At 45.4% G+C, this 25,788-nt stretch overlaps 1 protein-coding gene across 3 annotated transcripts in view; it reads left to right on the top strand.

Moving 5' to 3' along the window:
• Positions 1 to 25,788, top strand: part of ELF2 (E74 like ETS transcription factor 2) — a 235,192-nt gene that overhangs the window by 49,921 nt on the left and 159,483 nt on the right. For all 3 annotated transcript variants that reach the window (XM_033939282.1, XM_033939270.1, XM_033939275.1), the window contains exon 2: positions 19,166 to 19,260. The gene's annotated coding sequence lies outside the window, so the exon portion shown is untranslated. The remainder of the gene's footprint in view (positions 1 to 19,165; positions 19,261 to 25,788) is intronic.

Genomic DNA, 25,788 nt, shown 5'->3' with positions numbered 1-25,788 from the left:
GGGGGTCTCTCCAAGTACTGAACTGGACATCCTGTATTCATGTGTAAGATTTTTGTTACCGACATGCATCACCTTACACTTATCCACGTTAAACCTCATTTGCCATACTTTGAACATGTTTCATAAGTTTTTGCTTTAGAGTTTGCAATATGATGTGACTGATGCAGATGTATTCTGGCATGGATTTGATGTCCTGAGCTGAGGTGTGGAAAAATAGAAAATAGTAGTATGTGTTAGCTTGATTCTGAATAGTGAGTAGAGATGTTATTGTTCAATGATTCCTTCTCTATGCTGTGTGTATTTCCCTAACAGTTCATGTCAATAAAGAGATCTAAAGTTAAAAACATGATGTCTTGGGTGGGTAGGGGAGATTAGAAGACTGAAAGTTAATTGAAGGGGAGGATGCAAAGCTGAAAGTTGGCTCAGGCCCCTACCCTAGCTACCTGTCTGTGCAATGTTGGTGCTTGCCATCATCCACTGTATTACAGTAGATGCTCTGTTAACCGGAACTCAAGCAACCAGAACTCTCAAGCAACCAGCAAAAAAAATCAAAGAAATACTGTAATACTTTAAATAAAAGTGAAAATAAAATCAATTTCTGGTAGAAATTTAAGTGTAAACTTGGCACGCCACACCTGAGTATGCTCAACGCTTTGCCTATCACATGTCTGGTAGTTTGTCTGGAACAGTTTATGGTATGGCATAGTATGTGGTATAGGATTAGTTAGGCCTATTTTTAATAGTAACTCTCAAGCAACCAGAAACTACATTTATCCGGCATCTATCAATCCCCATGGGTGCCGTTTAACCGAGAGTCTATTGTATTGTCTTCTTTTCTGCTGCTTTGCCTTTGACAACCTCCCCTCAATGAATATTATGGAATCTAATGTAGTCTTCGATTTATATACTGGATCATCTCCCAGCAGAGCTCGACTCGGTTTACAAGTACAGTGGTGCCTCACACAACGGACGCCTCGCACAGCGCACGCTGCGCACAACGAACTTTATGTCTTGATTCGTACAACGAACTTCGTTTCACACAACGAAGTCGCCCGAGCTGCATCCTTCCGCGCAGGCACTGCGCTTAACTGCCCTCTCTCCGCCTGGCTCCCTCTTGCCCCCCCGACTCCCCGACACGATCGGGGCAAAAAGGAGCCCAAGCCCTCTTGCCCCGCCGATTCCCCAACTCCCCGACAATATCGGGCCAGGAGGGAGCCCAAGTCCTCCTGGCCACGGCGACCCCCTAACCCCACCCTGCACTACATTACGGGCAGGAGGGATCCCAGGCCCTCCTGCCCTCGACGCAAACCCCTCCTCCCCCCAACGACCGCCCCCCCCCAAGAACCTCCGACCGCCCCCCCAGCCGACCCGCGACCCCCCTGGCCGACCCCCACGACACCCCCAACCCCCTTCCCCGTACCTTTCTGTAGTTGGCCGGACAGACGGGAGCCAAACCCGCCTGTCTGGCAGGCAGCCAACGACGGAATGAGGCCGGATTGGCCCATCCGTCCCAAAGCTCCGCCTACTGGTGGGGCCTAAGGCGCCTGGGCCAATCAGAATAGGCCCGGGAGCCTTAGGTCCCTCCTGGGGGCGGGGCCTGAGGCACATGGGCCCAACCCGACCATGTGCCTCAGGCCCTGCCCCCAGGAGGGACCTAAGGCTCCCGGGCCTATTCTGATTGGCCCAGGCGCCTTAGGCCCCACCAGTAGGCGGAGCTTTGGGACGGATGGGCCAATCCGGCCTCATTCCGTCGTTGGCTGCCTGCCGGACAGGCGGGTTTGGCTCCCGTCTGTCCGGCCAACTACAGAAAGGTACGGGGAAGGGGGTTGGGGGTGTCGTGGGGGTCGGCCAGGGGGGTCGCAGGTCAGCTGGGGGGGCGGTCGGAGGTTCTTGGGGGGGGGCGGTCGTTGGGGGGAGGAGGGGTTTGCGTCGAGGGCAGGAGGGCCTGGGATCCCTCCTGCCCGTAATGTAGTGCAGGGTGGGGTTAGGGGGTCGCCGTGGCCAGGAGGACTTGGGCTCCCTCCTGGCCCGATATTGTCGGGGAGTTGGGGAATCGGTGGGGCAAGAGGGCTTGGGCTCCCTTTTGCCCCGATCGTGTCGGGGAGTCGGGGGGGCAAGAGGGCTTGAGCTCCCTTTTGCCCCGATCGTGTCGGGGAGTCGGGGGGGGCAAGAGGGCTTGAGCTCCCTCTTGCCCCGATCGTGTCGGGGAGTCGGGGGGGCAAGCGGGCTTGAGCTCCCTCTTGCCCCGATCGTGTCGGGGGTGCCAGGGACCACACGGAGTCACCCACCGTACCACCCGATTCGGGTAAGCGCAGGTATCGGTGGGTGGCTTATTTGCGGGGGGGTGCCTTATTTTACATTTTTTTCTAAAAAGGGGGGGCTGTGTTATTTGATGGCCCTGCCTTATCATCGGGGAAACACGGTAGAAAAAAAAAAAAAAATGAACAGTTAAGTCCCAGTTTTTGCCGCTGAGACTCTGCCCTCTCTCACTGTAAAATTAGACTCTACTTAGTCTGTCTTTAAATTTAAAAAATGTGTGTTGTTTTAAAAAACAATTATGTTTTTAGATGTATCTAAATAAAAATAATAACCAAAAATTTATCTTTTTTTATGTCATCTTAGCATATTTTATGCTACAGAACGAATTATTTTTTTTAACATGTATTGTTATGGGAAAACGCGTTTCACATAACGAACTTTTCGCATAACAAACTTGCTCCTGGAACGAATTAAGTTCGTTGTGTGAGGCACCACTGTAATTAAAGACCAGCAAAAAAACTAACAAGAGCATAAGAGAAAATAAGTGTTGTAGAGCAGGGGTAGGCAATTCTGGTCCTCGAGAGCCAGAACCAGGTCAGATTTTCAGGATATCCACAATAAATATGCATGAGATAGATTTGCATCTCAAGGAGGCAGTGCATGCAAATCCATCTTGTACATATTCATTGTGGATATCCTGAAGACCTGGCTCTGGCTCTCGAGGACCAGAATTGCCTACCCTTGTTGTAGAGCAATCAGTCCATTGAATCTTTAGGTAAACTGTTCAAGTATTGAACCCAAGTTCAAGTATCAAACCCCTCCTCCCCCCAACGACCGCCCCCCCCCAAGAACCTCCGACCGCCCCCCCAGCCGACCTGCGACCCCCCTGGCCGACCCCCACGACACCCCCAACCCCCTTCCCCGTACCTTTCTGTAGTTGGCCGGACAGACGGGAGCCAAACCCGCCTGTCCGGCAGGCAGCCAACGACGGAATGAGGCCGGATTGGCCCATCCGTCCCAAAGCTCCGCCTACTGGTGGGGCCTAAGGCGCCTGGGCCAATCAGAATAGGCCCGGGAGCCTTAGGTCCCTCCTGGGGGCAGGGCCTGAGGCACATGGTCGGGTTGGGCCCATGTGCCTCAGGCCCCGCCCCCAGGAGGGACCTAAGGCTCCCGGGCCTATTCTGATTGGCAGCCTCCACATGGCACTCCAACATCCAATCCCTCTATAATAGCCTCGCCCAGACAAAAACAACCCAAATAATCACCAACAAAGCACCTGCTCCCTGGTACACCAGTGACCTCCGATCCATAAAACGATCGCTGAGGAAAGCAGAAAGGATCTGGGTCAAACACCCGAACTCGGAAACCAAAGCCCACTGGAATAACATATCCATCACCTACAAAGCTGCCATCCTAGAAGCAAAAAAGACCTACTACTCTCGCCTCCTACAACTAGCCCCTTCTAGATCCAAACAATTGTTCACCCTCACAAACCAACTCTTCACCAGCGCCCAAAGAAAAAGTCACAACAACCAAACAGAACTTGATAGCGAGACTCTCTCGGACTTCTTCCAGTCCAAAGTACAAACCATCCGAGATAATCTTGACACCAACACCAAACCCACTCCTATTCAACCCCAACCGATTCCAAATACCCCACCCTCCGCCGCTCTCTCCCAATTTCATATGGCCACTCATGCCGAGGTTCTCGAAACCCTGAGAGAACTCAAACCCTCCAACACCATCCTCGATCCCTGCCCATCCAGCCTCCTGCTGTCCACAGAAGACGCCATGGCAGAATCCATCCTCCCCATCATTAACACCTCTCTAACCACTGGGACTGTGCCCCTCAGCTGGAAGTCAGCTATTATCAAGCCCACTCTCAAAAAACCCACTCTTGATCCTAACGAACCCGGCAACTATCGCCCAGTCTCCAACCTCCCATTTGTCTCCAAACTCCTTGAACGAATTGTGCTCCACCGACTTCACCCCTTCATTGAAGAACAAGCTGCTCTATCCCCTGCCCAATCCGGCTTCCGAAAAGGCCACAGCACAGAGTCAGTACTCCTTGACATCATTGATGATAGCTGGGCAATACTCGACAAAGGCAGTGATGCCCTACTAGTCCTACTTGACCTCAGCGCTGCCTTTGACACAGTCGACCACCACCTCCTCACATCCAGACTCTATGACCTCGGAATCAAGGACACAGCCCTCCAATGGATCACCTCCTTCCTCCATCAAAGGACCCAGACTGTCCTACTAGGAACTCACAAATCTCGCCCCAAGCCTATAAAATATGGTGTTCCTCAAGGCGCCCTTCTATCCCCCCTCCTATTCAACCTCTACATCAGGCCTGTCATTGATATAGCGCAGAAATATAGCATTAAAATCCACTCTTATGCAGATGACATCCAGCTGCTCCTCCCACTAGGCGAGAACCGATCGTCCCAAATTACTAACCTCCAACATTGCCTCTCTGATATGAAAACTTGGATGTCAAACAACAAACTTCAACTAAACGCCACTAAAACAGAACTCTTATGGATCAGAAAAAAAAGCACCAAATTCACACGTCCTACCCTAGCATGGGACTCCACTCTACTAACGGCAACAGATCAGGTACGCAGCCTAGGAGTAACCTTAGACGGACACCTATCCCTATCTGCCCACATATCCCAAGTAATCTCCACCTCCTTCTACTACCTCCGCCAACTGAAAAAGATCAAACCCTACATCTCCACACCTGACCTCACCCAACTCCTCTACGCATATGTCCTCTCCAGAATGGACTACTGTAACTCCCTATTCAATGGACTAACCAAAAATAATCTCAAACGCCTCCAACGTGTCCAAAATGCAGCTATCCGCCTCCTACACAACCTCAACTACCATGATCCCGTCTCCCCAGCACTCTGCGCTGAACACTGGCTCCCAATTAGCCAGCGCTGTGCTTTCAAGGCCCTAGCAGTAGCCCACAAGAGAATTTATGCCACCACCCCCTCCTACATAAAATCTAAGCTTCCCATCTACACCCCCACTCGCACCCTCCGCTCAAAATCGGAAATACGCCTATGCATTCCCCCTGGAAGGTCCCTCCTCTCAGAAACTGCCCGCAAACGATCCTACAGCCACTTCATCCCACATCTCTGGAATAAACTCCCCCCCCAACTCAGGCAACAGAACTCTTTATTGACATTCCGTAAAATGGTAAAGACCCTCCTCTTCAACTAAAGGTCTCCCTCAGTGTACACCCCCCCTTAAACCCCACCTCTCTCTTCTCTCCCCTATTTAACTTCTCCTAAATTTCAGTATAGTCCTCTCTTAGTCTGTACTCTGATAAATTGTCTATACTCTGAAAAATTGTCTGTAGCCTGATAAATACTGCTCAATCTTGTATGTCCAAGCATCTAAACCTATTGCACATTTATTTGCCTAACTACTTCTACTGTGTATGTTTACTTGTAGACCGTTCTGAGCTACTGGGAGAACGGGATATAAATCTAAATAAATAAAATAAAAATAATAAAATATTGTATAAATAATAAAGTTTTTAGGACATTTTGAAATTGTTGTAACTGACCTATCAATCTGACAGAGTCAGGAAGCCCATTCCACATTTCTACCAGTTTATAAGTGAAAGATTGACTGAGTTTCCCGGCCGATTTAATTCCTTTGAAGGAAGGGAACAGTAGTTTATATCTCTTGTGTATTCCTCAATTGCAAAGATCTAAGGGTATTTCGGTATAAAGGGACCAAATGGCCAAATATTCCACAGAGAAGCTTAAAAATGACACAGGCACATTTAAACTGGATCCTAAAACGGATTGGGAGCCAATTAAGCTTTCTCATACTTTGTGCTAAGTGAGCAGTTTTCAGATAGCTAATTTACTGAGGTAATTGGCTTTTAAAATTATCCTGTAAATACAGCATGGTGGAAAAAGCTAATTGCTGTTGCTGAGAGGTGGTTTTTTTTTTTTTTTCTTCTTTCTTCCCTTCTGTGATACATCCTGTTCAGTTCTGTTGGCATCTTATTCTGTTTTAATATTTATCTTCTCTGTTGTGATTTGTTATCAATGAGTAGCAAAACAGCCTCATGTTGTGGGATGTCAGCCAAAATCAGAAATTCAGCAGATGTCGGTTATTTGTGAAATTTTTTGCTGAAAAATACTGTTATTTAAATTCCACTCCACAAAAAAGTTTTAAATAAACTCAATATGAATAAATAAAGGTAAAGACCTGAAACAATTACTCATACTTGCGAATACTTATGGGGAATTTAGGAGACACCTAAAAATATATTTGTTCCTAAAGTACTTAGGCAGCTACACTGAACAATCTTTCCCCACAATAACTGACCACTAAATCTTAACTCTGTTAGTACTAGTGAAAGGTCACTTTGGACAGCCACAAAACTTAGAGACTTGAAGAAAGCACAGATGTTTATTCAGCATATGCAGACCCCTGAGCCCCAAACTGGCTTCAGAAGTCCCGAAACCAGGAAGTTACAGAGATACTTATACATTCTTCTGGCTATACAACTGAATTCTAGAAAAAACTTTTCACATGTTACTTTTCTTAACAATCATTGGTCCTAAGCTCACACTAGCAGGTCACTAGCAGGTCACTTATCTAAGCCCTGCAGTCTTTCTGTTACATGTCCAGGAGGGCAGGATACAATATCGTGTATGCTGAGATAGCCATAAGAAGCTAGAATGCCCAAGCTAAAACACCCAGTGCAGGCAGGCTAGAACATGAGATAAGTTAGGTCTGCAGCTAAACATAATTCAGCATTTTATTAAAGAGAAAACTTAGTTCAACATTTAGGAAAACCAGTCCCAAACTCCTTCACTAGTTTCAAGTTTTATTATTTTTAATATACCGACTATCAACAAGTATCTAGCCGGTTTACAATGCTAGGATAAAATAAATAATTAAAATAATACTTATAAAAGGGGGAAAAGTGCACATTAAAGACGTTTTATAAATACAAACATGAAAGTGGGAGTTGAAGGAGAAAAGGGGGGGGGGTAGAGTTACATTGTTAGGAGTGGAATGAAAAAAAAATTTTTAGGTTGAAAAGAAAAGAGAAGGAAAGGGATTAAACATTAGGAATTGGGTCGCTTATTAAAAGCGGTTGGGGACTTAATGATGGGAAATTTAGGAGCTGTGGAAAGCATCTAGAAGTAAGAACGTTTTTAGTTTAGTCTTGAATTTATCAAGGAGATTTTCGTGGCGGAGTTGGGATGGCAAAGCATTCCATAAAGTTGAGGCGACTACGGAGAAGTTGATTTTCCTGGTGAAATAAAATTCTTTAATAGAGGGAACAGATAATAGGTTCTGATCTGCTGATCTAAGAGTCCGAGTCGGACAGAAAGGGGTGAGGAGTTTGTCCAGGAATGGTGGAAGACGCGAAAGTTTTGATTTTAAAGACTAGCATAAGTGTTTTATAGGTAATACGGTGTGTGATAGGTAGCCAGTGGGCTTCTTTCAGTAGGGGGGTAACATGATCATATTTTCCTAACTTATGTATGAATTTTATTGCAGTGTTTTGGATGAGCTGCAGACGTAATTCTTTTTGGGGGATTCCGTTGCAGTAATTAAGATGAGAGAAAACTAATAAATGAACAAGGGTTGTTATAGCTTTAGTTTCGAGGATAGAAGAAGTTAAAGAGCGAATAAGCCAGAGTTTATAAAAGCAGATTTTTACCACTGAACTAATCTGATCATGAAAAGTTAAATCTTTGTCTATGATTATGCCAAGTAGTTTTATTTTTGTTTCCATTTTTACAGGGTAAGATTTAATGAGGATTTTTCCTTTTATTATTTCGTTGTTCTTGGTTGGAAAAAGTAAACCACAGGATTTATTGATGTTGAGGAAGAGTTTGTTTGCATGAAGCCAATCACTGATTTTGTCCAGTTTGGTGTTAATTTCTTGTATTTCGGATATGTTTGAAGAATCAACAGGGTGAAGTAGTTGAATGTCGTCTGCATATGCGAAAATCGTGAAACCGATAGACTGAGCTAAAGTAAGGAGAGGAGCAATAAAGATATTAAATAGTAAGGGAGAAAGAATAGAGCCTTGTGGGACACCGTAAGTTTGAACTATAGGTGATGAGGTTTGCTCTTTTGAGTGAACTTTGAAGTTACGTTCATTAAAGTAAGAGGCAAACCATGAAAGGGCTGAGCCTGTGATGCCACAGTTTCTAAGACGGTCAATAAGAAGAGAGTGATCGACAGTATCGAATGCAGCAGACAAGTCGAGAGAGATAAGGAGTGAGCAAACTAATGGAAACTAATCAAACGCCAATTGGATACGATCCTGGATGAGGAGAATCTATGGGATCCCCGTCAACATGGATTTACTAAGGGGAGATCATGCCAATCCAACCTGATCAGCTTCTTTGACAGGGTGACGGGGAAGCTGGATGTTGGGGAGTCCCTGGACATCGTGTACCTGGACTTCAGCAAAGCATTCGATAGCGTACCACACCGCAGGTTACTAAGCAAGATGAGTTCTATGGGTTTGGGCGACACATTGACGAAATGGGTTGGGAACTGGCTTGGAGGTAGGCTTCAGAGGGTGGTGATGAACGGTACTCCCTCAGAAATGATGGAGGTGATCAGTGGGGTGCCGCAAGGCTCGTTCCTGGGCCCGATCCTATTCAACATCTTTATAAGAGACTTAGCAGAAGGACTGAGAGGTAAAATGACATTATTCGCCGATGACGCCAAACTGGGCAATGTAGTGGGCAAAAGCACAACGAACGAAGATTCAATGCCCGACAACATGATGCACGACCTGCTCCTACTGGAGCGCTGGTCTAGGAACTGGCAACTCAGCTTCAATACCAAAAAATGCAAAGTTATGCACCTGGGTAGCCATAATCCATGCAAGACTTACACTCTTAATGGCGAGATCCTAACAAGAACGGTAGCAGAACGAGACTTAGGGGTGATCGTCAGTGAGGACATGAAGGCTGCCAATCAAGTGGAGCAAGCTTCATCCAAGGCAAGACAAATCATAGGTTGCTTACGCAGGGGTTTCGTCAGCCGTAAGCCGGAAGTCATTATGCCATTGTATAGATCCATGGTGAGGCCCCACCTGGAATACTGTGTGCAATTCTGGAGGCCGCATTATCGCAAGGATGTGCTGAGACTGGAGTCGGTCCAGAGAATGACCACCCGGATGGTCTCGGGACTCAAGGATCTCCCGTACGAAGAACGGCTGGATAAATTACAGCTATACTCGCTTGAGGAGCGCAGAGAGAGGGGTGACATGATCGAGACATTCAAGTATCTCACGGGCCGCATCGAGGTGGAAGAAGATATCTTCTTCTTCAATGGTCCAGCGGCAACAAGGGGGCATCCGTGGAAAATTAGGGGCGGGAAACTGCATGTGGACACCAGGAAATTCTTTTTCACTGAAAGGGTGATTGATCGCTGGAATAGTCTTCCACTTCAGGTTATTGAGGCCAGCAGCGTACCTGATTTTAAGGCCAAATGGGACAGACACATGGGATCTATTCACAGAGAACGGTAGGGGAGGGTCTTTGGGGTGGGCAGACTAGATGGGCCAAACGGGTAATCATTTGTGAAACATCCTTGGACCTCTCAATGTGCAATTAATCAAACACAATATGAAAAAATCCATACATTCAGTGAAGATGCATATCATGATGTATGATTGTGAGACTGGAACAAAATGACAAATAGCTAATACATAGAATGGTGATAGAAAAAAACAGAGCATTAAAGACCACACTGAGAAAATATGAACACCCAAAACATATGGACAAAAGACCAGAATGATTTAACAGACCACTGATATATGGGATAAAAGCTGGGAATGTCATCTCTAAAGACACTTAAGAACAAAATGAGTCCTCAAATTGTAAATGAGATGATACTTTGTAAAAAAACAAAAAACAACTGCAAAAATGCAATAAAGCAGTCCAAAAAAAGGTTAAACTGGACATTGTACCACCTACAAAACGACAGCTGTAAAATAACCATAACAAAATCTAAATAGTGCAGAATATACAAGGTAGGTACTTAACTGGCAATAGGAATTGAAGTGTGACCACAATGGAAACAGATATAAGCAAAAAAGCCAATGCACTGGCAAAAAGTAAAAATAAAAAAAGACGTGTTGATGTCGTGGCAACACTGAAAATGTGATGACTTTGTGAACCTACTCGGAAAAAGAAACATGAACCATAACAGCTAGATGACATCATGGCCATTACTTGGCCATTACATCATCACATATCATACATTGCCATGATGTCACCTCACTGTAACAGAGAAATTTTCAGAAGCACTATCTAGATAGCAATGTTGAAAATTCACAGATTTGTAGGTTTAGTCAATGTTCCCTCTAAGCTGTGCAGCTGAGCACTTCTTTTGAAGAACCAGCATAGCAATTTAGGAATGCCATGCAGCAGAAGCAGCACTAACCCCACCTCCCTCCCATCGCTTCTGCTGCTTCTCTGAACGAGCAGCAGCAGTGGAAAAACAGGATACCTTACTTTCCTGCTGGCCACACTCAAGGCCTCAATATAATCAGGGGGGCATGACTGGCAGCTGTGAGGAATGAGGTTATGATTGTGGCCCTGCAGGAGAGTGAGGTAGGCTGTTTTTGCCATTGCTTTACATTTAGAGAAGCAGCAGTGTCTGGGGTGACCATGGGAGGTAAGAGGGGAAGTATTGCTCTTGGTGCATGGCACAGGAAGCAGCATCAGCAGCCGGGTGTCATGTAGGAAGAGACAGGATGGAGATCTGATGAAAGGGGGAGGAGGTGAGAGAGGAAAACGCTGAATGTAAAGAGAGGGGGCTGATGCTGTATGGAAGGGGGGGACACACTAGGAAATACTGATGGAATGGGAGAGAGGGGGGCAAATGCTTTATAAAAGGGGATTGGGGAGACAAAGAGCAGATCCTAGATGGAAGAGGGAAGTGGGGGGGCAGACGAGAGGTGGCTAACACTGGATGGAAGAGGACAGACAGAAGGAAGATATGAATGGAAGGGGAGAGAGGGGGAATTAACTATATAGATGGAGGGAGATGGGAAGGAGATGTGATGAATAGTGGGAGAAACTCACTGGATGGAAAGAGGGGACTGATACTGTATGGATGGGGGAGATACTGATAGAGAGGGGACAGATGTTTATAGAAGGAGATGGGGAGACAGAGGGCAGATACTGAAAGGAAGATGGCATGGGAAAGAGAGAAAAGTGGGAGATGATGGAAGGGGGAAGGGGAGTTGCTGAATCGGAGAAGGGGAGATGATGGAAAGGAGAGAGGAGGCATAGCAGATGCTGTATGGAAGTAGGGAAGAGACGAGAGGTTGTCAACACTAGATGGTAGACAGACAAGAGTAAAGTATGGATGGAGAGAGAGAGAGGGGGAGGCAGATGCTGTATAGAAGTGGGGATGACAGATTCTGGAGGGGAGAGAGAGGGCAGATGTTGGGGGGGGGGGAAGAGATGGGGAAAGTGAAAGGGGAGATGCTGGAAACCAGACTGGTACCAACACAATTGAAAAATGTAAATAGCCAGGCAACAAAGGTAGAAAAAGGACTTTTTTAATTTTTTAGATAAAATAGTGTGGTGGCTGTGTTAATAAACAATAAGGAAAAAATATGTAGAAAATGTAAATGAGGTGTTATCTTTTTACTAGATTAATCTCAATACCTTTTTGACTAACTTTAGAGACCAATACGTCCTTTCTCAGGTCAGAATACCATAATATCAGTATATCGTCATGACCTGAAGAAGGAGGTTTTGGTCTCTGAAAGTTAATTGAAAAATACATTTAGTCAAATAAAATTGTATCATTTTTCCATTTTTTGTTTTATTTGGATTTGCCAATTTGTAATGTAGTAGTTGGAATATGTCAGTCTTTCTCTGGTGTTGCACTGTAAGAAGAATCTAGCTACTTGGGGGTTCAATTTAATTTTAATTTTTATATTTGTAGTTACTTATTCTAAACTGGGTAAAGATCTATGTTCTGAATGTTTGAAAGAAATATGGGTGTCTGTTAGCACTGATTGTATGATTGACCAGTTATGTTTAGTTTTCCAATAGGTTTATTGATGCTCTAATGGTCACTGCAGTGATTTTGGTACTGTCCTTTCTTAGGTAGGTACTTTTGTGTCTTGTGGAAGTTATTGCTGTTATGGTATGTCGGAATTGCTCTGTAGGTCCTGAGTGACATTTGTAGTGTTTTGTATTAAGTTCACACTATACCTGGTATTGGATTTTGGATTTGGATTTAGATTATATGGAAGTGTTTGCAAGGTTGTTTTTTGTGTATTTTTAGTTCTAATAGGGTTGGTGGGTTTGGTTTTTTAGAAGTTTTATATTGATGAGGGTTTTTATTTTTTGTTTTGTATATTTGACTATATGTTCTATTTAATTTTATTATGTATGTTATGTTGTTACCCGCTTAGAATTACTGCATATGCGGATTATAAATAAATAAATCTTTCTCGGTAATGGCTCAAGGCAAGTTATATTCAGGTATAGTAGGTATTTCTCATGTCCCTGGAGGGCTTATAATTTTTAAGTTTTGTATCTGAGACAATGGAGGGTTACGGTAAATGGTTTGTCCAAGATCTCAAGCAACATCGGTGGGATTTGAGCCCTGGCTTTCCTAGTTCTCAGCTGGCTGCTCCAACCATGTTTGGCAATCAGCAACTAAAGGCTAGTGGAATTGAATCCTGGAAGCTGTTTTGCAACCTAACAAAAACATTGCTAGATAAATTATTTTATGGTTATAGTGCAGTGTGACATACTGTAATAATAGGGGAAATCAGAACGGAAGGGGCTTAAAACTTTTTCACACCACTGTGTTCCTATTTATTGCTTTTTAATATTGTTTTAATATGTATATAAGTATACATATATTTTATGTACAGATTTATATTTTCTTTCCAGTTCAATAGAAATAATTTAACTTCTTTATTTCTTTAAAATGTAATTTGGCATAATTTTCAGCTCAGCCCAAACCAACTGCTGCTCAGAACACATCATGACTTGCACCTCTGCTTTCCTGGCATAGAGGGAACATTGGGTTTCCTTGTCATCAACAGCAGATGAATCCAGAGACTAGTGGGATTACGTCCATCAACCAGCAGGTGGAGAAAGAGAGAACTGAGTTGTCCTCAGCCTTCTTGGATGCACAGCCTCCTGGCCAACCAGTATTCTCTATCTCCAGCAGAGTGATGGATGTGTTTCTCACAGCTCTTGGCTTCTGCTTGTGGATTTTGGTCCAGGCCTGGATATTTCAAGATGAGAGGTATCTGGCTGAGCGGTGCCAGCTTTAGGGGTTACACCTGGGCCCCCCAGGTCCCTGCTTCACCCTCTTCTGGGATACACCTGTTCACCGCAGGTCCCTTTCCACCGTTGTGACTTATTTCCTTCTTTCCCATGTAAAAAAAAAAACCCAACAAAAAAAAACAGTCACTTGTGAGGAGTACCGACTTTCCACAGCGGTTTTCATCCTCAAGAGCTTAAGCTCCCTTGCTTCTGACAGCATGTGTTCCTGCTCCTTCAGTTGCCCTTCATTGTTGATGTCGGATGAGTGTTTCTTTCCTTTCGCAGGGTCCAGTTTTCGATGCGGTCACGTTTTGGGCACCTGAAGGCGCAGGCACAGGCTTGATTGAACGGTCTGGCCTAGCTTCACTGTAATTCGGGCGGGAAGATGGGCTGTCTTCACTCCTCTGTAGAAAGCTCCAGTGGGAGAGGTATGGGCTTTTCCCGCGCGGGTGAGCTGCGGCCGATTCTTCCCTCAGGCGTTGGCAGCCATTTTGGTTTGCCTGCAACGGTCGCATGGAGCACGTGTTGTCCGCTGTTCACTGAGGTGTTCATGCTGTTTTCCAATGTAGTGTTCCTGCCGGGTTGCTGTGGCAGTTCGACATTCTCGCTGTACTCGATGTGCAGTAGTCGGGACGCTGGATCGGGTGCTCTAGGGAGCTGCTGGTCTTCCAGTCTTATCTGCCGGTAGTCAGTCTTCGGCGCGCTGCAGCGGCGATTGTGCCTATGTGCCCTGAACACGCCGCATAGTTTTCCTGTCATATCAGTGGTTTTCTTCCTCAGTGGGTAGTTGCTTCCGCTTTTATACCCTCCCTGTATTTTTTACCGGGATGGAAGTTTAATTTTGGCTTTTATTTTCTTCACTGTTTTGGAAACGAGGGTATTATATTTCCTTTCTCCTGTGGAGGTCAGGTGCCGTTTCCAAGTCTCTGTGTGTGTTTTCACCGGTGGTGGGGAATATTTCTTTGTGGGCATGGCCTCCTGCATATTCTGCCCTTTTGCTACTCCGCTCGACTCATTTTCGGTTGGTGGGCAGTGTGAGCATGCGGGTGACTTTTTACGGTAATATAGGTATCATAGTATGGGCAGGGACCTGCTATGATGCCGGTCTGATGGGAAGATTTTTGCCTGGTCTGGCCTTGGTTGGCCCGCTTTCTTTCACTTATGGCGTTTGAAGCTGGGGCTGATGGCAGCAAGTGGCTGGGTTGTCCTGGCATGGGGTGTGTTAGTAGGGGCACCTATTGATGTAGGTTACTGTGCCAGGGTCTGCGGTGCCGTGTCTTTCCCCTGGATGCGTTGCGGTGCTCAGTTTGCGGGTTTGCCTTTTTCTGTTAACACGGTCGATTTGGTTACTCTATTTCAGGGCTTTCTACCTAGCGCATCTCGGGCTGCTTCTGGGGACATGGCTAATTCCCTGTCCTTGCGGTTGGTGGCAGGGCTGCCTTGTTCAAGTGCGGGGTATGTGGCTTCCACTTGCTGGCGCAACACTTGTCCCTTGACACAGATGAGGCTGCTTGTGTCTATGCTATGGGCTGGGCCTTCCCTTTGGTCTTAGTTGTTTGTGGCACTGTTTAGGGGGGGGGTCCTATGTTTTTCATCTTTTCTTTCAGTCACGTAATCCTTAAGAACTTTGGAATCCTTTTGTCCACATTTATTAGGGGCACGCAGAGTGTCCTATTTCTGCAGTTGCGCCCGCTTAGATTCTGTTTTAAGCTGTGTGAGCTCACATTTCATATCTATAGCTCTCGGCGCCTTGCCGTATACTCTCCCCTTTAGTCTTCTCCACATGGTTGACGGTTTCAGCATATCACCCATTCTCTGGAGGCTCCTATCTGGACTATTGGGTTCTAGAGCCTATTCAGGCTAGCCTATCAGCTTGGCAAAGCATTATCACATCCTCCAGCTGTAGACATGACAGTATACCGAGGTCGCCCAACTGAATGGGCAATTAATCTAGCCGCCTGGCAAAGCGGGGTGACTCCGTGACAAGACCAGACCCTGTCCTCATGGGAGAGGAGACATTAAAGGTACCTGTTGCAGTGTACCCTCATACGAATCTATGTCTCGATTGCCTGTTACCCCGTTGATTTCATCTTCTTTTGCCAGGCGTCGCTAGGCTTTGGGGTGTTCTGTCTCCCTACTCTTCATTGCGATAAAAACAAAAACAAACAAAAAAAAGACAATTTCCCTCCTGTCTTTTGGCAGTTTTCTAGAGGTCATTGTTCCCTTATAGAGGATGCTGAGATTGTTTCTATTCTCCCGCATTGTCACAGGCCTCTGTCTTCTTTGATTCTGGCTAGTGGCATGTTCATGCATGATAGTCAGGCATTTTTCATCTCTTGAGCTTTGGTTTAGGTTTTGTTCTTATCTCGGTATCTCCTTTCTCTTCTGCCCTTGGGGTTTGGTGCTTTGGTTGTGCCAAGACTTCCTTTTTTCCTGCGCTTGCAGTTGTTTCTTTCTGGCTGACTTATTTCTTAGTTTGTGTGCCTGGAGCTCGAACGGCTGCAGTTTATGACTGATTTTCTCATAGCCAGTTCTTCAGCAGCCATTGGTGTACCTATACCCTGGTACTCATGTGGTATACCTGGGAATTAGTGGCGAGCAGTGCCCTTTTTAGCCCGCTGTCTGGAAACCACTTTCCCATTCCTCCTTTTCCTATGGGTAGGGTCTCCTGTGCCTCACTAGGTATGGTGCCTCCTTTCTCCCTTTTCTGATGCAAAGGGGTTTCTCTTGTGGATGAGTCTCATGTGCCAATCTAGGTATGGGGCTTCGTTTATCTCTTTTTGGGTAAGAAGGAGATTCTCTTTTGGTCTCGTGTGTACATTTTCAAGGATTCCTGTTGTGCCGGCTGGCGCAGGGATGCCTGTTATGAGGGGCTGCATGTGAGATTTTGCTTGTCCTGTCATATTGCTGGCTTGCACACCCTAGCCACGGTTGGTGGGGGAGGCGGTCGCTCTGGATGTTACACCATTCAGTGGCTGTAGCTATTTGTTTCGATCTATCTTGGAGATCTTCTTACTGTCTTACCCTGCTAGTCTGGTTTGCCATTGTACTCTGTTTTTTGAATTTATTCCTCGCATTAAATATGGGTTCATGTGTTTTGCTTGCATTTTCTTCATTATTGATTGAAGCTTGCCCTTGGTGGCCTCCCCTAGGGGTGGACAGCATATTCCACTATGAGTTGCGTGATGGCTCTTTGGTGTGGGCACTCTCAGGTGGTCTGGCATATTACTTGGGTTCGACTACATTCTCTGTCTCACTCCAGGGGCAGTCGCCACCATCATTGTCGCTTTGGACATCATCTGTGGGGCTGTTGCAAGCAAAATGCATGGCCTGCATGGGTGCTGACGGCCACTGCAGGGGACAAGGATGATCTTGTTCATTCTTCTACAGCAGTTGGCCTCTGTTTATTCTTTCCACGTCTTCCTGGTGGCCTCATCTTTCTTTCTTCATTTTATGGATTTCTGGTCCATGTGGCTAGCTGGGTCTGGCTGAGTCTCCATTTTCTCTGGAGTTTGGGTCGGTTGCCCTTGGTATCCGCTTGCCTGTTACTCTTACCTTGTTTTCTTTAGCCCATTCTATGGTGAGGGCAGTTTTTCCAGACTTTCTCTTTACCTCTAGTTTGTCTCACTTGATGGCTGCCTCTGATGAGCGAGGTTTCTCTGTCTGCATGTGGTCCCTTCCTTGCTGGGCAGTTTTTGCAGCATAGCCGAGGTGGGTGGCCTTTATTCTACCCTCTCACTGCGCATATGATCTAGTTAGTCCGTGATACTCTCTTTAGAACTGCGTTTGTTTCTCTCCAGTGGTTTCGCCTATTCACATTTCCATTGATTTGATTTCCCCTATGTTCCTCCGGCTTTCTTTGTGATTTCTGGAGTCTGGCTTGGCGCCCTTCGGTGGGCCTCAGCTGCTAGAGGAAGGAGCCTGGCTTCATCCATGCCTCTTCTGTAGCTTTCTATGTGTGGGTGTGTGAGTCCTTTCCTCTCTTTGGTGAGGATTTCTTCTTTCATGGTTCCGCAGTTTGACTCTTTTCGGAGGGCTCTTGGTTTACTACTTTGAGATGGCTCTGCTTTAGGTTGTGACCCTTCACTCTATGTTTCCACACTCCAGGCCCTACCCCCATGCAAGGGGACGGGGTCTGTTATAGTGAGCTTTTTCATGAAAGTCATGGCTTTCTGGTGGGCTCGGGGCCTTGCGGGCATAGCGGATTCATTCCTCCGTAGTTGTTTGGGAGTCCTTAAGTATCACGACAGTTTGGTGCTCTGCACTCCTTCTGTTCATAGTGGGACTCGGCAGCTGTGTTTTCCTCAGCATTGTGCTATTGGCTCCTGTTTGCGCCGGCTTCCATGTCTTCTGAGCTTAGCCCCTGGCTGCTTGGGGGGTTTCTTCACTCTGTCATTTCATAAGAACATAAGCAGTGCCTCTGCTGGGTCAGACCAGAGGTCCATCATGCCCAGCAGTCCGCTCACGTGACGGCTTATCAGGTCTAGGACCGGTATAGTAATTTCACATTTCTTTGACCTTATGCTGCAGATCAGGCATTGGAGGAGCGATTTTCACCATTTCTTGGGTGTTCTCTGTATATACACAATGGTGATCTGGGTGTGGAGCTCCTTTGGCCATGGCCGTCAGTATGTTGGCGTTGTTGCGGTGATGTTTGTTTTCCTCCCTATGTTAGGACTGCTTTGCTACATCCCACTAGTCTCTGGATTCATCTGCTGTTGATGACAAGGAAAGAAAAATTTATGTTCTTACCTGTTAATTTTCTTTCCTTTAGTCACAGCAGATGAATCCAGAGCCCCGCCCTTTTTCAGTATTCGTGGCTCTGTGTGTGGTTTGGCAATGTTTTTTGTGCTGGAGTTGCTTTTTCGGTTCTTTGAGTATTGTTTTTTTGTGTTTCATAGCTGTGGGAAAGGAGTTTCTTATGTTTGAGTTTCGTTTTTGGATGCTCTGAGATGACCTATACTGGTTGACCAGGAGGCTGTGCATCCAAGAAGGCTGAGGACGACTTGGTTCTATCTATCTCCACCTGCTGGTTGATGGACGTAATCCCACTAGTCTCTGGATTCATCTGCTGTGACTAAAGGAAAGAAAATTAACGGGTAAGAACCAGTGTTCCCGCTAAGCTGCGCTGGCGTGCGCTGGCGCACAAAATATTACATCGCAGCGCACAAGTTTCTCGTCACAGCGCACGGCGTACGGCAGATGGCAGGGCGGCGAGAGGAGAATCGGGCGAGTTGGCTCATAACTTTGCTGGCGCCCGATATTTTTAGCTCACAGCGAAAAAAGTTTGCTCACAACACCCGCCCGCTTAGAGGGAGCACTGGTAAGAACATAATTTTTCCTTAATGGTGGCCACAGTCTTTTGAATATTGGCCCAACAAAAAAATAAGTGTACTATTTTAAAGAATGTATAGAAGAAAACCTACATATTACGCTGGCAGAAAGAATGATCACGTTGAAGGACTGTATGTTGTGAACAGAGTTAAACTTAAAATGCAACTTTAAACTTGAACTTTACAAGGCAGAGTCTGTATACATGCAATATGCGGCTTTGTTTTACTATTACCTCTTTTCACTGTTTCTAGGTGACACAATAAGAGAACTTGGATATCTAAGCAAAGCTCATGTTTCACCCTGGTTAGCTTCCCGGTGTCTCACCATTTGGACTTGTTTACAGTCTGTAAGTAAACCTTTTAGATTTCTCTACTAGTGTATTTATTTGATCAAATTACATACTTGGCCCTTCTGCTAAAGGGAGTGATGAGGATGATAGTTCCAGATTTTTGGGGCAGATGCAGAAAGACACAAAATAGAGATGTGCACTAATGGCTGAGCAAACGGCTTCTATCGCAGGATTAATGAGAATATATTCTGTGGTAATGCAGTAGACAAATAAAAGATGTAAATTTAAAGCATACTGAAGAAAGCTTGCTGGAAAAATGTGCACAAAGGATCTGCGTCAAGATGGCTTATTGCAGTGGTTTTCAAATGGTGTGCCACAGCACACTAGTGCACTGCTGTGGTTAGATGCACTAGTGCTAGTGGCTAGGTGCTAGTGCACTAGTGCAGTGGTTTCAAACATGTGGCCCGCGGGGCACATGTGGCACCCCAGGGACTATTTTGCGGCCTGCGATCTGTCCTCTCCACAAGTTTTCCGATTGTGGAGAGGACAATTGCGTACAGACCGTGACTGTGGCTCGCCTAAAGCAGGGGTCCCCAATCTGCTTCCCTTCCCGTCTTACTGCCTTCCCCCAAGCCACCGCAATCGGGGAACAGGCCAGCACTGAGGTCTTAGCTCTCTCTGCTTATCTTCCCCGGCTCGGAGCCGACCAATTCTCGCCACCCGACATCAATTCTAACGTTGGGGAGGAAGTTCTGGGCCAGCCAATCGCTGCCTAGCTGGCCCGGAACTTCCTCCTCGACGTTAGAATTGACGTTGGGTAACGAGAATTGGTCGGCCCCGCACTGGGAGAGCTAAGACCTCGGCGCTGGCCTGTTCCCCGATTGCGGCGGTGGCGGCCTGTTCCCCAATGGTGGTGGCTTGGGGGAGGGCAGGGAGAAATAAAGAAAGAAAGGGGGGGACAGGGAAACAGAAAGAAAGAAGGGAGACGGGGCACAGACAGAAAGGGGCATGGAGAGAGAAAGACAGAAAGAAAGGGCGGGCAAGGAGAAAGAAAGAAAGGGGGCACGGAGAGAGAGAGAAAGCCAGACATATAGAAAGAAAGGGGGCATGGAGAGAGAGAGAAAGAAAGAAGGGGGCAGGGTGAAAGAAATAAAAAGTTGGGGGATAGAAGGAGACAGATGACAGACCAGGGGAAAGGAAGGAAGGAGGGAGGGAGAGAAAGGAAAGAAAGAGATGTCAGACCATGGAAATAGGGACGGGAGAAGAGAGAGATAGAAGGGAAGGTAAGACATGGAAACATAGATTTTGAAAAGAAAGCAGAAAAATTGAATATTAAGTTAATGCCAAAGATGGATGCAAGGCAGAAAGTGAAGACGGAGAGAAAAAGTCAAAGGACAACAAGGCCCTGGAAACAGTTAAAAGCACAGAAAAATAAAGTCACCAGCCAACAAAGGTAGGGAAAATGATTTTCTTTTCAATATAGTGATTGAAATGTGTCAGTTTTGAGAAAGGAAAGATATTAAACTTTAAATGTGAGGGCTGGAGAAAAAATAGGGTACTTGGAGGGCCGCAGAAAAAATAGTTAATGACAATTTTGCATAAGGTAAAACTCTTTATAGTTTATAAATCTTTCCTTTAACTTATAGCCCGTTACCGCTTAGAACCTAACGGATGTAGCGGTATATAAGAAATAAATTGCATTGCATTGCATTGCATTACATTAACGGGTGCTAGAATATATGTGTGTGTGTCTGTCTTTATTTCTTTTTCTCTCTCCTTAGCCGCTTTCTGTATTTCTGTCTTTTTTTTTTTTTTTCCTTGGCTGTCCACCACCACCCCTTGCCTGCTCCCCCTGTCCATTCTCCCTTCCTTTTACCTCCCCTGTGTCCTCCACCACCCCATCACCGCTCACCTTATCCAGCAGCAGCCCTTCTCTCTATGTTTTACCTCCCCCCTGTCCATCATCATCTCCTTCCTGCTCCCCCTGTCCAGCAGTAGGCTTCACTTCATTTTTCTGCCCCCCCTGTCCATCAGCACCTCGTCCCCTGTCCATCAACCCCTTTTTCCTGCTCCCCCTGTCCAGCAGTATGCCTCCCTTCCTTTTTCTGCCCCTCCATTTCCCTGTGCTGCAACATTTCCCTCCCACCCCACTTCCCTGTGCAACATTTTCCTCCCCCTCCCCCATACCTTCCTCCTTACCTCCATGCCCTACCATTCTCTCCCCCTCTGCTCCCTTTCCTCCTTGAACTTCATTGGGCAGCAGCAGCAGCATTTACAATTAATTGCTGTTGCCGGCTTCAGGTCTTCCTCTCTGGCGGGTCCTGTCTTCATGAAAACATGAAGTAGGCAGGACCTGCCAGAGAGGAAGGCCTGAAGCCGGCAACAGCAGTGTATTTTAAACGATGCTGCCCGAAGAGGAGGAGTTGCGGCTCCCCGAGCTACGATTTCTGCCGTTGGCTCCTTCAGTCCCAGCTGTCTCTCTAAAGACGCAGCGGCGGCTCCTCTCAAGATCCCCGACTGCAGACTTCCAACGTGGGGATCGCATCCTGTTTCCTCCTTCCTTCCTTTGGACGGTAAGAGCCGCCGCCGCCGACAGGCTCCGCGCTGCCGCGTGCATGCGCACTCCTATCTACGTGTCCCTACAGCTCACGGAAAACGGGCTCACACAGGTGGGAGTGCGCATGCGCGGCTTAGGGTTTATTATATTAGATAAAGAGTTTTACCTCATGCAAAGTTGTCATTTCTTTAATAAGACATTAACTATTTTTTCTGCGGCCCTCCAAGTACCTACAGATCCAAAATGTGACCCCACTAAGGGTTTGAGTTTGAGACCACTGCACTAGTGCTATGGCTAGGTGCACTGCGAACTGCTGGGGGTAAGTATTTTAGAGGTTAGGCTTGAGGATGCGAGAGAAGTGTGGTAAGGCTTGGGAATGCATGAGTAAAAGAGAGGCATGGCGAGGCTGGGGGAGCATGTGCGAGAGAGGCAGAGAAGTGAGATGAGCAAGGTGAGGGAGTGTGCGAAAGGTGAATCGGGTGGGAGTGTGGGGCGTCACCAGTCAACTCCAGGTCACCCTCTCTGCCACGTGGCAGAGCTAGGGAGGGGACCACGCAATGCATGGCAGTTGCAACTGGGAGCAGGGAGCTGGTCCCGCTTTCCACAGTCTCTCTGGGACAGGGTGTGCCCTTTGCCTGTTTCCTGACTGCATTTCTCCCAGTTACTGTTTTCTTCTTAGTCCTCCCTGACAGGACATACCTGTGTGTTATTTTTTTTTTCTTTCTGTTGAGTGTTTCACTGTGAATGACTGAACTCAGCTTTTCTTTTATTATTTTTTATGACATCAAGCACCTCAATTTTCTATATCTTACCTAAGTGAATTAGGGTTTTCTTCACTTATTAAGATTAGATGAAAAAAGAAAGAGAAAGACTTCAATGCATTGCAAATGAAATAAGGGCATATTTGTCTCATATACGTCCCAACATTGAAAAAGTCGCCCAAAATCATCATACTTATGTTTCACACAACCATGCTTAATTTATTAAAACAACATTATTAACCCTTTAATTTGCAGACGGTGAAACGGCTGCTTTATGTAACTTGATGTTGAATGAGAACAACAGTGCCAACTAGCAGGCATTTGGAGTTGCAGAATGCAGATCTCTCAAAAAAGAGCCATAGAAAACACATGTTGCTTCTGAGCAACAATGCCAAATAAAGGGTTAATAGCTTTCTTCAGTTTGTTACCTTTAGAAATACATAAACATAGAAGCATGATGGGAGATAAAGGCTAAATGGCCCATCCAGTTTGAAGCGTCCATTGTCTCTTCTCCCTAAAAGATCCCAAGTGCCTGTCCCACACTTTCTTGAATTCAGACAGTCTTTGTCTTCATCTATACCAGGAGACTATTCCATGCATCTATTTATTTATTTATTCAATTTTGTATACTGTTCTCCCAGGAGAGCTCAGAACGGTTTACATGAATTTATTCAGTTACTCAAGCATTTTTCCCTGTTTGTCCCGGTGGACTCACAATCTATCTAGTGTACCTGGGGCAATGGGGGGATTAAATGACTTGCCCAGGGTCACAAGGTGCAGCACGGGTTTGAACCCACAACCCTAGGGTGCTGAGGCTGTAGCTTTAACTACTGCGCCATACTCTACCACCCTTTCTGTAATTCACTCTGGAGTTTCCTTTCAGTTGAAAGAGACTTTCCTCATGTGTATTTATGCCACATAGGTATTTAAATATCTCTCAAGATCACAAAGAGTAATGACAGTAAAACCCAAACGATTTCAAAAAATGTCACTCGCCAGCAGCACACCCGCAGCACAATGTAAAAAGATCTGAAAGGGAAAACCCCACTACTGTGCACAGTATATATTTAAAAAATTTTTTTTATACTTTTTATGAATGAATATATGAAATATAAAGTTCTAAATGCAACATTGCTGAACAAGGAAGCAAAATACTTAGCTGTGGCGCCAGAGGACAGTACTGCACAGTAGTGGGGGTTTTCCCTTTCAGATCTTTTTACATTGTGCTGCGGGTGTGAGTTTTATGCCTATGATAAGAAAAGAATGCCAGCTGTGAATCATCAATGATTGCTGCATATTTAAAATGTTTTTGAGGCTTTTTCTCCACTTGTTTTTGAATTTCAATGTTGGATCTTAGAGAGGTAGCCCACTGCTGGTGAGTGACATTTTTTGGAATCGTTCGGGATTTAAATATCTCTATCATATCTTCCCTCCAAAGTATACATATTGAGATTTTTAAGTCTATTCCCATACACCTTATGACCTAGAAGACCATGAACCATTTTAGTAGCCTTCCTCTGTCCCAACTCCATTCTGTTCATATCTTTATGAAAGTATGAGCTCCAGAATTGTACACACGTCTCACCAGAGTTCTTATACAGGGGCATCAATACCTCCTTTTTCCTATTGGCTGTTCCTTTCCCTATGCACCAAAGCATCCTTCTAGCTTTTGCCATCTCATTTACAACTTTTTTGGCCACCTTAAGATCATCACATACTATCATACCCAAGTCCTGCTCCTCTCTTCATGCACAAAACTTCTTCACTTCCTACACCAGGGGTCTCAAAGTCCCTCCTTGAGGGCCGCAATCCAGTTGGGTTTTCAGGATTTCCCCAATGAATATGCATGAGATCTATGTGCATGCACTGCTTTCAATGCATATTCATTGGGGAAATCCTGAAAACCCGACTGGATTGCGGCCTTTGAGGAGGGACTTTGAGATCCCTGCCCTACACTGTTCCGTTCCCTTGGGATTTTGAAGCTCAGATGCATGACCTTGCATTTCTTAGCATTAAATCTTAGCTGCAAAATATCAAGATGTAAAATGTTTTATATTTTGAGGGAACAATATTCTGTCTAACCAACTTTCTGTACAAGTGTATACTTGATACGCAAATTGAAAATTTATAAATAAATAAAGCAAAAAAAATCTTAGCTGCAAATTTCAGACTATTCCTCAAGCTTTTCTAGGTCCTTCCTCATGTTTTCCACACCATCAGGTATGTCTGCTCTTATTGCAGATTTTGGTATCTTCTGCAAAAAGGCAAATCTTACTTACTTATTGCCCTTCAGCAATATTACTTACAAAAATGCTAAAAAGAACAGGCTGAAGAACTGAACCTTGAGGCACACCATTGGTAACATCCCTTTTCTCAAAGCGATATCCACGAGCATTACCCTCTGTCGCCTTCCACTCAACCAGTTCCTGACCCAGTCCGTCACTTTTGTGTACGAGTTTGCTGGAAAAAGTGCCACGAACCAAAAATGTTTGAGAACTACTGCCTTATTATGTGCATGTCTGAAAAAAAAGGAAAGTTCCAGCACAGGTCTGCGCATAAATATCACAGACATTTCACACAAATAACAGTTTTGTGAAGCTAATATTTATACGCAAATGTGTGCTGGTAGTTTTATGTTCTTTAGATTCGCACTTTACCTTTGTGCACAGTTGTTACTTCCATTCTTTTAGCTATTTGCTATGTGCAGGAAAAAAAATAAGTTAGCAAATCCTAAAAATTAGAATAAAATCAAACATGGTTATTATGAACACCAGGAGTGGACTTAGAAGAAACTATTTGCTTTCCTTTGATCCTTGGGTGTTTTTTTGGGGGGGAGGGTCTGATGGTGGTTGTTCAGGGAGGGGGGTGGAGCTGTTAGGGGAGCGCATTGAAGAATACACGGCGTGCCCTCTTTTATGGAGTATTAGGGGGGAGTGGGAAGGGGGAGTTGTTCTTGATGAGCTATTGTGGTAGGGGAGTGTTTTTTGTTATGGGATCAGTTGTGGGGTGGTGTTCCTTTATTAGCAAAGATTTTGCTGTATTAGGTAGTGAATGGGTGGGTACTGGAGCATCACGATTTGTACGTTGCGTTGTTTTGTGAATTTTATTTGTTTTTTAATGAAAATTTAATAAAAATTTAAAAGGTATATAAAAAAAATTAGCATAAAATCCTCTCAACTAGCCCTTATAATGTTGGCATGGACCTGGCAGTGAATTTCTTGTAAGTATAAAAAGCAACTAGTGTGTGTTTTATTCTTTATCCCAGGA

This window comes from Geotrypetes seraphini, chromosome 1 (assembly GCF_902459505.1).
Source record: "Geotrypetes seraphini chromosome 1, aGeoSer1.1, whole genome shotgun sequence".
Lineage (NCBI taxonomy): Eukaryota > Metazoa > Chordata > Amphibia > Gymnophiona > Dermophiidae > Geotrypetes > Geotrypetes seraphini.
Note: the sequence above shows the minus strand (reverse complement) of the source record. Positions and strands in the feature narration are given on the sequence as shown.